The sequence below is a fragment of the Zosterops lateralis genome (genome assembly GCF_965231275.1).
Source record: "Zosterops lateralis genome assembly, chromosome: 17".
NCBI lineage: Eukaryota > Metazoa > Chordata > Aves > Passeriformes > Zosteropidae > Zosterops > Zosterops lateralis.
The window spans coordinates 9,865,855-9,879,920 of NC_139777.1; the positions used below are offsets into that span (position 1 = coordinate 9,865,855).

Below are 14,066 nucleotides of genomic sequence, written 5' to 3' on the forward strand. Positions count from 1 at the left end.
CCTTTTGTCACATAATTCCAATTTCTGTAAAAACCTCCTTGGCCCTGAGCACCAGTTTGTGTCACCTGCACAATCCATGGCATGATTTGAGGCACACCTGGCTCGGGATGGCTGAGGAGGATTAAAACTTTCCCAGCAACCTCCCAGGAACTTGTGGCAACTCAATGACCTTCTGGGGACATTCCATCCCCGGCAAACTATTCCAGGGAGGGGAACCAGAGATGTCCAAGGACTGCAGATCAAATCAAGCAGAAAAGAGAGAGAAACTCTATTTGAGAAAGGTTTACCCACCCTCACTATGGAAATTGTTTCTGTCACTCCTGCCCAGAGAAAGTGAAGAACCCAAAAATGGGAGAGAAGCCACCCCCAGTGATACTCCCAGGAATATTCTGAAGCAATGCCACTTAAAATTTATCCTGTGCAGCCAAGTGATAAATGTGGAGAATCCAAGCTTGACCATAATGTGGAATTTATGTAAAAATAAAGGAGGGGATAATAAATGTGATGTGGAAATAATTAATTTTTTGGTTCAGGAGTTTTGCTTTAGAACAAAACACAGTTGCCCAGCCTGTGTCCAGATAAACTTTCCTGAATTCCTCTCTGGAATCTGCCTCCTTCAGTGTGGGCACTGTGGGATTTGGGTGTGAAGGAAAGAGATCCTGCACTCCCAGGCAGGTGGGGGGTGTTTCCAAAGCTTTTTTTCCCACCCCAGGATCCTTTGTTTGCACTTTGGCATCTCCCAGCTACAGCTGGGATGTGCAGCAGGGATGGCCACGGGCAGGGACAGGGATGGGACTGCAGGAAAAGCATCCACAGTGGGTGTTTTCACCCCAAAATCATGGGTTCCTCTCAAGCAAAGCCCCACTGCCTTCCCAGGGAGGGAGAAACGGGATGATGGAGTGGAAAACTTGGCTCAGTGGGGAGAACTCAGCTTGGGGGGATCCATGGGAGAAGATTTATCCATTTAAATACAAAAGGTAGGAAAATTCTAACTCCAAGTCCATTACTTTGTTGAGGACAGTGGGGAAAAAAAAGGAAAGGAAGCTACAATTAATAAACATTTTAAACTTCCCTCTGTCTTAACTGAAGGGAGAAGGCTGAAAAACTTAACAGGAAGCTCCTCTTCCCAAATTTAATTGGACATTGGCATAGAATATGCATTAAAGGTTTATTTTAACTCAATATTCCTCAAGTATAACCAGCACACTTATCTCATCTCCATTCCCAGCATGATCCCCTCAGTGCTGGCAGGGACTGGGGCTGCTGGGGGAGCACCTGGCACAGGTGACCAAAGGCTTGGGTCCTCCTGGAAACCACTGGGAATGTGTTTCAGAGGGGTTTCCAAGGGGTAAGTGTGTGACTTGCCACAAAAACATTGTCTGAGGGCTTGAAATGCTTATTGATATTTTTAAGAAGGGCTAAAATTTGTGACATCAAGCCTCATCACCTGGAAAAAATAATTCCCAGCTCTCTGGTGCTCTCATCACCCGTGTCCCAGAGCATGGTGACAGTGACAGGACAGCAAAAACTGGGAGGGACTGGCCTAAAATAACCCCATGTGTGAAAAAGGAGCTTTGGAAGTGTGAAACCCTGAAGGGAATGGCCACGAGGCTAAAGGGCCAATTTCTACCCCTCGTTTTCTCCTTCACCACAACCCAGAGAAGCAACCCAAAGCTTTGATTATTGCTGTTTAATTCCACAATTCCTGCTTTGGGGGTGGCCAATTCCAGAGGGAGCTGATTCCCAGGAAGCACTGAGCCCTTACCCTTGAGCTTTGGCCCAGGTTGAGTTATTAAAGCAGCCAGAACACCTAAAACTTGCACCAGCCTTGGCCTGAGGCCACATCTGAGCCAGGATGAACCTTTAAAAGACAAATCTTCCGGCAGAGCAGCAGAGGAGAGAGTGTGGAAAAGAAAAATGAGGCCATTGCTGGAGCCAGGTCACGTCAGAAGACTTTTACACAAAGGCTACAGTGGAGTCTGGGGCTTTTCCAATTTTTTTCTGGCTATCTGCTTGCAGAAGCTGCCAGGTCACCCAGGGATGTGCTGAAGCAAGCAGGAGGATTCCCTGGACAAGAGGGACAATTCTTCAAGCACAGCTATGAAAATGCCATCGGTGTTTGATGAGTTTATTCTCATTTTCAGCCCCTTTGTTTCGATGACACCCATTTGGATAAATGGGATCTGGGATTTATCTGGGATCCCTGGATCCTCCAGCAGGGGGAAACAGCAAACAGCACTTCAGGCTGATGGAGCAGGAACATCTCTGGATGTCCCAGAGCAGCTGTGGCTGCCCCTGGATCCCTGGAAGTGCCCCAGGCCAGGTTGGATGGGGCTGGGAGCAGCCTGGGACAGTGGGAGGTGTCCCTGCCCATGGCAGGGGTGGCACTGGATGACATTTAAGGTCTCTTCCACTGGATGTGATTTAAGATCCCTTCCAAACCACACCATTCCATGATTCTGTGGTTCCTGGTATTGGGGTGGGATGGAGAAGGGGACACCCCCTCTGTGCTGTTTCCTATGGACGTGTGGGTTTGGGAATAATAAAACACAGAATTCATTTCCTCAACATGGAGAAGGAGGAGACTCCTGCATGCTCTGGACACCTGCTGGGGATTCTCCCCGAGGAAAATCAGGATTCATTTAGGGAAGAAAACAGAGTGAAAACAAACAGCCTGGGCTTAGATTCCACTTGAAAGTGATCCTGGCAGGATGAAGGGATTGGTGCTCCTGGGCAGGACCAGTGGTGGCACAGCTCACACGGCTCCCCCCATCCCAGCAGCTTTATCCAAGATATTTTGGGCAACACAGATGCAGATTCATCTCTTAAATCTTTCAGGCTTATCAAAGAGTTTGTTGCTTTTTTTTTTTTTTCCCTTCTTCTTTTCCCATTTTCAGCCCTGTGGATTCTTAACCACCAAGATCTTCTTATGTCTAATAAACACAAAAATGCTTCTCTTTCTATCTTTACTGCTAAAGCCAGGACGATTATAAAGCTAAATCCTGGGCATATGGCGTGGGTGCTGCTCCTGGAAACTTCTCCTGGGTCTGGCACTGCAGGGGGAATTAACCCTTGGCAGAAAAAAACAGGGAAAACAGGATGGTCCCCCCATAGTTCCCTGGGCCAGGGAGGGAGAAACAGCTGCCCACAAGGTGACAGAGTGGTGGGACACGCTCAGGACTGGTGACATCCCTCCTGCAAGAAGGAATTGCCTCTGGAAGCACGTCCCCAGCACTGCACAGCAAGTGGGAGGGAGGGAGGCAGGAGAGGGACAGAGGCAGGGAAAGGTTTAGGTACCCTGAGCACCTGAATCATTCCAAAATTCTGGCCCTGCCTCACGGAAAGCGGCTGCATCCCAAACCCATGCCAGTGTGGGATGATCCAGCTCAGGATGCTGCTGGGATTCATTAAAGCTGGGAAGTGAGGAGAGAGCAGGGAGAAGCAGGATCTTTCAGGGAAGTCCAGAGGTGGCCAGGGCACATCCCAATAAACAGGGTGCAAACACCTGGAGCTGAGATCATCCGAGCCCAAATCAATGCCAGGGATCATCCCAAGGCTCTGGGAAGATGCTCCTCATTGAGGCCACCTTCCAAAATCAGACCCCAAAAAAAGGCTCAGCTGCTCTCCAGGGATGGAGAGAGCAGCAGAAAAACCTCAGCTCCTGGCTCCAGCCAAAGGGGCAGCCAGGTGCTGGAATTCAGTGGGATAATGTAGTGGTTTGAAAGCAAAACCAGTGAGAGACTCCAAGTCAGAAATACAATTTAATAGGAAGAGGGAAAAAAAAAAAAAAATGCAATAATACAAAAGACCACTGACAGAGTCAGAAATACAACCTGACGCCCTGTTGCTCAGGGTGTTGGAAACAGTCCAAAAATAAACCCTCCTGGAGTGGCAGGTGTGTCCTGATGGAAGCAGAGATGGTCCTGCGGAGCCAAGGGTCCAGAGATGGGTCTGGTCTTCCTTTGGGAGTCCCATGGGAACACCAGAGTGCCTGGGGACACTTGTGGCTCCTTTTTATCTGGGTGGAAATGGTTTGGCTCCTCCTCCCTGGGTGGAGCATCTCCCAATGGGATGATGTAATGTGTGATGTCACTGGTGAGCCTTGATGGCCCATGAACAGGAGATATCCCCATGGAGGTAATGGGAGGGGGAGCAGAGATAACAAACAATGCCCCACCTGGTTTTAACAGCTGGATTGTTATCAGTAAGGCAGTCACCCCCTCTCTCCTGGAGTTACAACAGATAAAGAAAAAAACATCTCCCCAACTGGGTTTCAACAGATGGAATAGAATAAACATTTTTTGGGGTTATATAACACAAGATAGATAACCAGCCAGAGCCTCTGCACACCTCGAGGGAGTCAAAAAGAGCTAAAATCAGGAGGTGTTCACCCCAGAATGCAGCTGCAGGAATGGTCCAGCCAAGCTCAGCTCCGGCTCCTGGAGGATCCTTCCTCGAGTTGGGATAAGAGCCCCACTGTGTGGATCCACAGGATCCAGAGGATCTCCCTGTGGTGCAGGGGCACTGGCAGGGCACTTCCAGCCCAGGCAGGGCAGGAGACACGTTCAGAGCATCCCTCAGAGCTGAGTCTCACAGGGCAGGTACAGGGGAAACCCTGAGATGCTCCTGATTGTGTTTGTGTTCTTGTGTCTGAATACATTTTTTTTCCATATCATTTCCAAGTTTTGCACTTCTTGGTTACCATTTTTTCCAAAACCAGGCAAATTCCATATCTTTTGACACCATCTCTCCCCATTTAGTTGGAATTAAGCTTCCAGTACAAGGATTTACATTGTTAAACAGAGAAGGAGCTCTATAGACCCTTCAAAAACATTGGAAGTGTCTCCCTAATTTAACTTGCAAAGTGATGCTGGTCCCTAATGCTGCCTCTGGTGGCTCTGTGCTGTGCAGAGGGACAGCTCCAGCCCTGGGGTGGCAGCAGGAGCAGGGCAGTGCCTGTCCCCTGTGCTGGCACTGCTGGGGCACCTCCAGGGCTGGGGCAGCTCTGGGACCCTCCTGGCAAGAGAGACCTGGAGGGGCTGGAGCGTGTCCAGGGAAGGGAATGGAGCTGGGGAAGGGGCTGCAGCCCCAGGGGAGGCTGAGGGAGCTGGGAAAGGGGCTCAGCCTGGAGAAAAGGAGGCTCAGGGGGGACCTTGTGGCTCTGCACAACTCCCTGACAGGAGGGGACAGCCGGGGGGGTTGGGCTCTGCTCCCAGGGAACAGGGACAGGAGGAGAGGGAACGGCCTCAGGCTGGGCCAGGGGAGGCTCAGGGTGGATATTGGGAACATTTCTTCACTGGAAGTGGTCAGGCCCTGGCACAGCTGCCCAGGGCAATGCTGGAGTCCCCATCCCTGGAGAGATTTAACAGCCATGTGGAGGTGGCACTTGGGGACATAGGGCGGTGGGGAGCACTGTGGTGTTTAGTTCATGGTTGGACTGATGATCTCAGAGGGCTTTCCCATCCCAAAGAGTGCTGTGATTCCATGACTCCATGAGGAACAGCACTGCCCTCACTCCTGCTGTCCCCAGGAGGAGGACACAGAACAGGACCCCGGACACAGAACAGCCCCTGAAGGGTTCAGCAGGAGCTCCAACACTGGGAGAAGATTTTCCATCGTTTTGTGGCTCTCACACAGGACTTTGGCCAGTGAAGGCCATCCTGGCTCCCCTGGACCTTTCCCTTGGGCAGAGACAAAGGAGTTTCCTCTCAGTATTCCCACAAAATACCAGCCCTGAGTGTGTGTGGGATGAGCACGAACACAAACTGCTGCAGATGTGTCAAACCCCAGCCTCTCCTTGTGGGAGGCTTTGTGATGGGCAGAGACAAGAACAAACTGCAGCTCTGAGCAGTTCAGAGCTTAAGGTGCAAGGAGAAAATCCTCAGCCCAAAGTCAGCACCAAGGCTCTGCCTGCTGCAATCATTAATGAGGGGATGGCTGAGTGCACAGGTTCAAACGTGAATTTTTGATCACATCTCAGGAAAGGCTCCCTGTGCTCAGCTAAAGGGGTTCCCTGTCAACATTTCAGACATGGCTCCAGAAATCAAACACTCCTGCAGGCAGCTCAGAGCCACAGGGCTGGGTTTGGGAGCATCCTTGACTTTGAAAAGCAGGAGGCTTCATCCATAGAAAAAATAATTTCAATAAATGCAAGCTCTGGGTTCTGGGCCTTCAGGATCCTTTGGGTCTCTGTTCTCCACGTGGATTTTGTACATATCAACAATTTATCTCCTACAGGAGCGCTCTGGACAGTGGCCAGGTCTGTTCCATGAGCTTTTCCAAATATTCCTGCATGATGGACCAGGAATTTGATACATAAATCAAACAAAATCAGGAGTTTGATACAAAAATCAGATCCTTCAGGGGTGTAAAGGGTCCTTTCCCTCCCTGCTGTGCTCCCATCCCCTGAGGGGTGACACAAAGAGGGTCAACAGGGAGCAATCCTGGTCCTGAGGGAACGAGAGTATCAGGATATTGTCATCCAAGCTCCATCTCCATGGGCAAGGTGCCTTCCCTTGTTATCTCCGTGTTGGAATAGCTCAAACAAGGAGTCCTGGGGAGCTGCTCTCTCCGAGGAATTGCTGAGACATCTGAACATCAATTCTCTGGCTCTGGGAGGAGCTTTCAGTGAAATATTTCACAGGTCACTGGGTAAGGAAACCTCCATTCCAAAGGTTCCAAAGGAATCATTACCAGCTCAACAGGGAAAAAAATAAAACCACCTCGAGGATGGAAAGAGAGGTTGCATCCACTTTGTAAAGGGTGGCAGCTCAGCCCAAACAACTCAGATATTCTTTTTCTCTCTTGTAATATCAGGTGTTGGAGCTTTATCCCTGACTGCACCTCCTTGCTCCTCCTCAGAGCCAAGTGCCCAGCACAAATCTCCTCCAGCCTCCTGTGAGGGACAATTTCTGCAGCAAATGACCACTGAGGTGTTATAAAGAGGCTGTGGAACCCCATCAGGCACCAAATAATGCAGCATTTGAGTGTCCCCTGAAAGATGACCTGAGCCAGAACACAACCTGTGGGCATCACTCTGCTCCTGTGACTGGGATGTGATTTAGGGCTCCACATCCTTCTTTAAAAACTGCCAAAATTCATAATGAAATCGATGCCTTTCCCCAGCAGGGAGCAAAGCAACCCAGTGGGCAATGCTGCAGATTGGTCTGGGAAGAGAAATGGGAGCCCAGGAGCTGTAAAATGATGAGGGAATGAGGAGTCAGAGCAGAGCTCTGGGCAGGGAGAGGAACGAGGAGCCCTGTAAATCCCAGGAATGAATCTCAGGGCAGGGAGAGGAGCACTGCTGGTGACTCAGGGTGACAAGAGGAGCCAGAATTCCCCAAGGGAGGAGGGAGATCCTTTGTCAGGGAGCATGTCCAGTGTCAGATCAGTCAGCAGAGATGGCAACAAAACCAGTGGTGGCTCCTGGAAAACCTTGTAGGGAATGGTGATGATCTCTGGGAAATTACCTGATCCATGGAAGTGATCAGATCCATGAAAATTATCTGATCCGTGAAAGTGATCTGATCCATGGAAGTGATCTGACCCATGGAAGTGATCTGATCACTGGGAAATGATCTGATCCACAGAAAATTATCTGATCCATGGAAATGCACTTCCAGTGCCATGTAAATCCATGGCTGGGCCATGTCCTTGGCCTCTGGTGCCATTGTCACCTCCTCACACGGAACAAGATGGTTTTTAGGATCCCTTTTATCCCATTCCATGAAACAGCAGAGCAAGGAAAACTGGGGCACGAGGAGGTGGTCAAAGGTCTGGAATGGTTTTGTGTGGGGAAAACTGGAGGAGGAGATTCTCCAGCAGAGAAAAGGGATTTGCTGTAACAAAGCTACAGGAGAACAAAACAAAATCATGAGAGGACATCAAGGACTCGGCTTTTGATTCTCTTCCTGCAGAAGGAAAAGGGGAAACAAGCAGGAATCAAGGTCAAAACAAACAAAAACCCTCTTTCTTCATGCAACAGGAATTGGATTTGCTGAGCTCCTTTGCCAAGGGAAACTGCAAGTGCTGAAATCCTGCATGGGCCCATGGGAAGAGTGGGAGAGGATTTGGGGAAAGATGCACCAGGGGGTGCTGAACACCTCATCAGGCTCAGGAATCTGCTGCTGGAGCAGGAACGTGGTCTCCTCAAAGCCTTGGAGATGATACAAGAAGGTCCTCATAGATTAATATCTAAAATGGCTAAAAAATGGCTAAAAACTCAAAAAAGGAGTCCAAAAAAGCAGAAGTAACAGACAGGAATAAGTTCTTGGTTCCTACAGTGCAAAGAGGTGCATTGTGAAGGGATCTCTGCTGGAGGCAGGACACTCCTCCATGGTCTGTGAAGGAAAGGATGGAATCACAACCAGATTTGCAGGGCTGAGTTACTGAAGGAGGAAAAGGCAGGGGCTGCCTGCAGAGAATTCCAGGAGGAGCTCCTAATGGTGAGTGAGAGGGTGACAGAACAGCAGCTGGAATTCAGTGGAGACAAATGGAAATGGATGCACACAGGGAAAACAAACCCTGACTCCAAATGGACCATAATGGGCTCTGAAAAATCCCCAGTCAGGAAGGAGGGCTGGAGTTATGAGGGACATTTCTGAGGAAATGTCAGCACAGCTCTTTGCAGGGGTCAGAAAAATGGGAAAATTGAATGGTGGGGACAGGCAGGGAATGAAAAGGAACTGTCCTGGTAAAGCACAGAGGTTCAGCTGCAAGCAAGAAACTGGGAGTCTTCCCTGTCCTCATCCCAACTTCCAGAGGCACAGGGCAGAGGATTCACTGAGAGGAGCAAGAAGGAAGGAAAACCAGACATTATTGGGGGCAGAGCTATTAAAGAGAGGCCAAAGGGAATCCCAAAGGCACAGAAAACTGGAGCCAAGGAATTCCCATCTCTCCAGGCTGGTGCTGCTCTCCAAGGCTTCCCTGGGCACTGACCACTGTGGGTATTGCTGCCTCAGGGAATGAGAACCAGGGCAGTTTGTTTGTGATATGTTTGAAATATTTTATGGGATATTTTATGTTTGGGATAATCCAGGAGCCAGAGGAGTGCAGAGATCACAGAAGAACCAGCACACAGATCCAGGCCCAGGAGCTCTCATTCCAGGCCTGGCCCTGGTGTCTCATCTCCATCCTTGGCTGAGGCTGTCCTGCTCTGTTTCTCCAGGCACTCACTCAGAATTAATTGTGTCTTCTGTCCAAACCTGGGGCAGTTGGGCTCTGTTTTCATCTTCACCCATGTCTCCGCTGTGGGCTCAGTCTGGAACTCAGACTTTCAGCCATCATGAAGGTCAAGTCTTGTGGAGCTCATCCCTGTGGAGCCTGAACTCCTCTTCTCCTCTGCTTCCCAGTCTTTACCCTGATCACCTCTGGCAGAGCTTTCCTTCTCATTTCACAGGGACTTGGGGATTCTTCAAGATTTCACAGAATCCCAGAATGGCTTGGACTGGAAAGGATCTTAAAACTCATCCCATCCCACCCCTGCCACAGGCAGGGACACCTCCCACTGTCCCAGGCTGCTCCAAGCCCCAATGTCCAGCCTGGCCTTGGACACTGCCAGGGATCCAGGGGCGGCCACAGCTGCTCTGGGCACCCTGTGCCAGGGCCTGCCCACCCTCCCAGAGAGGGATTTATCCCCAGTATTCAATCTAAACCTTCCTTCCTTCACCTTTAATCCATCCCCCTTGTCCTGGTCACTCTGTGTCCATGTCACAATGTGTCGGTGAAGTTATTACAGGTCCTTTGATTAGAGAACTTGGTAAAAATCTTTCGGAAAGTCAAGCAGATTATGCCCATTGCATCTCTGGACCACTTGATCTCCCTTGCTGCCTCTCTCAGAAACTCCAGGACAAAAGCCTGGCTGAATTTCCCAGGAACTGGTCTCCCATACTCTGTAATTTACCTCCTTAGTGCAGTTCTACCTCATTTGAACATCACTTTTAATAATCTGCCATTTCTGGGGCTGCTCAGGAGCATTTTTTCCAATCAAGGTCTTGCTGCTTTCTTTCCCTCTGATGGTGAGGAAATGTTAAGTGAGTGCTTTCACAGCAGAGTTAATGCTGTTAATAGCTCAGCTATTTCATCCTTGAATTCCTTGGGAGCCCTGGAATGAGAAGCAGCCGGCACCACCCGAGTGTTACCGTTTATTTTGTCAGGTTGTTTTATGGTTTCCTCCACTGAGACATCACTTTGAGCCACATTTTCTGACTCGTCCCCCATCAAGGTTTCCAGACTGAGGGTTCCTGGAAACTCCTTTTTCCTGGAAGCCTGTGGTTGGTTCTCTGCTGCAGTTTGATCCTCTTCATTCTTTGCTTTGGATTAATCCAGCCTCCTGCTCAGGTGTGTTTGGGAAAGGAATACCCCTGGAAGGCAATGCCTGAACTTCCAGTGGGCACTGGAGGGATGCAGGGTCCTGTGGATGGTGTGGAGGATGATCCTCATGGAGGATCCAGGACTTGGAATCATGTTGATCCTCCTTCCTCTGCTGCCTCCTTTTCCCAGGATAAACACCAGGGTAACCCAGATCCTGCATGAGCAGCAGCCAAATCTTCACAAAGGAGTAATTTTTACATGTGCAGAGAGTGATAGATAAGTTTTAAACTGAAAGAGGAGCGAGTTAGATGGGATATTGGGCAGGAATTGTTCCCTGGGAGGGTGGGCAGGCCCTGGCACAGGGTGCCCAGAGCAGCTGTGGCTGCCCCTGGATCCCTGGCAGTGCCCAAGGCCAGGTTGGACATTGGGGCTTGGAGCAGCCTGGGACAGTGGGAGGTGTCCCTGCCCATGGCAGGGGTGCACTGGATGAGTTTTAGGGTCCCTTCCCACCCAAACCATTCCATGTTTCTATGATTCCATATGCTGCTCACCAGGCAAGGCTGGAGGCAGGAGGCAGCAGTGGCCAAATAACCAAATGACCCCTGGCCTTGGCCACTTCCAGGAATGAGGCAGACCCAGGTTCCACTTCCCCCACATCCCCTTCTCTCCCCTAGGCTGATCCATATTCTCCTCCATCCTCTTCTCCTCCTTCCAGAGCCTCAGTTGTGCTCCCAAAATCTCCCTGCCCCTGTCCCAAGCTCACCTCATTCCCCCCCAGCCCCTCCCAGCTCGGAGCTGCTCCCTGTCTCCCAGAGCTCCAATTCAATTCCAGCCTTGTTGAGCATTTCACCGCGGCTTTGGCTGTTTGGTGGAATTTGTATCCAGCAAAGATTGGATTTGCCGTGCTGTTAGCAGCCCTTCCTGGCTGGGGGAGGGAGCAGTGCCAGCATTAACATTCCGGTCACTGTGTCACCGTCACTGCAGGTGCCACAGCTCCTTCAGGGCTTCCCTCCCCTGCTCTGGAGGACGGAGCAGCCTCGGGTTTCTCCTTGGGCTCCGTGGCAGTGAGGATCAGGATTCACACCTGGAGTGTTTAACTCTTTTCCAGCCCCAGTTTTTCCCTTTTTTCCAGGTGCACAGGAGCCAGCAATGCCCTGTGCCTCTGGAAGGGGAAACGCCCAGGGAAACACCTTCCATGTGTTGTAGGAAGGAGGATCAAGGAGGGTCGGGTACAATTCCCTCTTCCTGCTGCTGCCTTTGACTCCAGGCAGGATCGAGCCGGGTCAAAGCAGCATTTCCAGCAGGAGTGGTCCAAGAGGTGCCAACAAGGATGAGCACAAAGGACAGGAATGTCCTGCTCTAAAACTCCCAGAGAGGCTGGATATGGAAACCTCCTGGATCATGGAGGAGATTTTTCCTCACGTTGCTTTGGCTGTGTGGGGAAAATCCATGTGGAGTTTCCCTGGGATGGAGGATGTGCTCTGGATTTCAGATCTGCTGAAATCCACCTGAGAGCGGGGCAGAGCTGCTCTGTTGGGAGTGATGAATGAGGATAGACCTGGAAACACCAGGAAAAACTGTTCCTTATCCCTCCTTTGTGGGTCACAGATGTCCAGTGCTGGGAATGGGCGCGGCCCCGAGGCTGCCAGAGCTCCAGGAGCCTTTGGACAGCTCTGCCAGGGGTGCCCAGGGTGGGATTGTTGGGGTGTCTGGCTAAGGCAGAGCTGGGCTGGATGATCCCTGGGGGTCTCTTCCAACTCGGGATATTCCATCATTCTACAACAATCCCAGGCCTGAGCTTTGTCTTTAGGGTATTTCATCAAGGCCTGAATCTCAGACATGGAGTGTGGGAAGGATCCTGTGGATCTGAGCCCTGGCGGGGGCCATTTCTCCACCCCACACTCTCGCAGAGACTCCTTGGCTGAAATCCCAAAGGCAGGACTGGGAAGAGCAGCTCCCACAAGGAGAGCGGGTCTGGCACATTCGGGAACACCCCATCTCTCCCTGCAGCCCCAGCTGTGGCCCAAAGGCCGCGTCCAGAGGTGCCGCTGCGCCCCCACATCTGGACCCCGCTGCTTTCGGAGGAGGAATCCCCTGCAGGTCCCCGGGGAAGCGGGAGTTGTTGGGTTTTATCCCGTTTGCGGTTTCCCGGCGCCGGGAGCGGAGCGCGTTGCGCGGAGCGAAGTTGCCATCTAGCGGGGCCGAGCATCCCTGCAGAGCTGCTCCCCCTCCCCGCGCCGGGATCCATCCCCAGGGGGAATTTCCGACTGGAAAAGCTCCCACTCAACCCCTGGGATGAGCACGGAGCCTCCCACAGGGGTCACCGCCCTCCATCTGCAAACCGTGCAGAGATTTAATGCCCAGCTTTAACCCCGACATTGCTTTTAGCCCCAAACTTGCTTCTTATCCCACTAATTTTAGACAGGATGGATCCTGTGTGCGTGGCCATGGGAAGGAAAAAGGCACAGGATGATGTTCTGGGAATTTCCTGCCTGTCTGGGACTTGGTTTGGGCTCTGAGGCTGCAGCTCCAGTGCAGTGTTCAGTGACTGCAGAGCTGTTCTGACTCCTCTAATTGCCACATTTTCCAGGGTTCTAATTAAAACAGGAGCTCTGCGTGATTCCAACACCCATTGGATGCAGCTCCTGCAGAGAACTGGATAGATTAAAAAAAAATAAAAAAATAATTAAAAAAAAAATAATAAAAAAAAAAAGGCAGTAAACCATTTTTTTCCTACAAATCAGCAGCACACAAAGGGTGCTCCCCTGAGCCTCAAGGTGGGACCCCTCCCCAAACACCCCCAAATCCTCCCAAACACCCCCAAGGGTGCTCAGGCTGCACTTCCTGATGGCAATTCCACAGCTCTGCCTTCTGTGAGCATCCCACGTTTTGAAAAGGTTTGGCAGATGCTACAGTTTGCTGACCTTTGTCCAGTCAGCACCAGGAGTTCTCCAGGATTTCATGGAATCATGAATTATGGTTTTGGGTGGGAAGAGACCTTAAATCCCATCCAGTGCTACCCCTGCCATGGGCAGGGACACCTCCCACTGTCCCAGGCTGCTCCAAGCCCCAATGTCCAGCCTGGCCTTGGACACTGCCAGGGATCCAGGGGCAGCCACAGCTGCTCTGGGCACCCTGTGCCAGGGCCTGCCCACCCTGCCAGGGAACAATTCCTGCCCAATATCCCATCCAGCCCTGCCCTCTGGCACTGGGAAGCCATTCCCTGTGTCCTGTCCCTCCAGCCCTTGTCCCCAGTCCCTCTCCAGCTCTCCTGGAGCCCCTTTAGGCCCTGGCAGGGGCTCTGAGCTCTCCCTGGAGCCTTCTGTTCTCCAGGTGAGCAAGAGGAGAAAGAAAATAAGGAAGAAATAGGAATAAATAAATTAGAAAAGAAAAGATCACTCCTTGAGTAGAATTAAACCCTTTTCCCTCAGATCATTCCTTGTGCTGGGACCAGCTCCATGTGCAACATTCCCAGCTCAGGGGCTGGGGATGGGGAAACTGAGGCACAGGCAGAAGTTCCATCACCACAAAACAGCTCAGGATCCTACAGAATCCTAAATCCCTTTCCATGGAAGGGAGAAAAGGTGGATCAGCTCATTGTAAACCATGTAAGGCCCTGGTTTGGGAGGGAAAAGGCACCAGGATCTCCCAAACTGCTCCATTTGTTGGCTCCAAGCACCTTCCACTCTCCCAGCCCCTCCCTGCTTGGCTTCTCCATTGATAATTCCCAGATTTCTCCCAGTCCTGCCCAAACC

General features: G+C 51.1%; 1 long non-coding RNA gene across 1 annotated transcript; it reads left to right on the top strand.

The window, feature by feature from the left end:
- The first annotated feature begins 10,108 nt into the window (after positions 1-10,108).
- LOC310916487 lies at positions 10,109-13,024 on the top strand. Its single transcript, XR_014591304.1, has 3 exons — positions 10,109-10,338; positions 11,444-11,540; positions 12,322-13,024. It is a non-coding gene; the product is annotated as an uncharacterized lncRNA (long non-coding RNA).
- Positions 13,025-14,066: the final 1,042 nt, after the last annotated feature.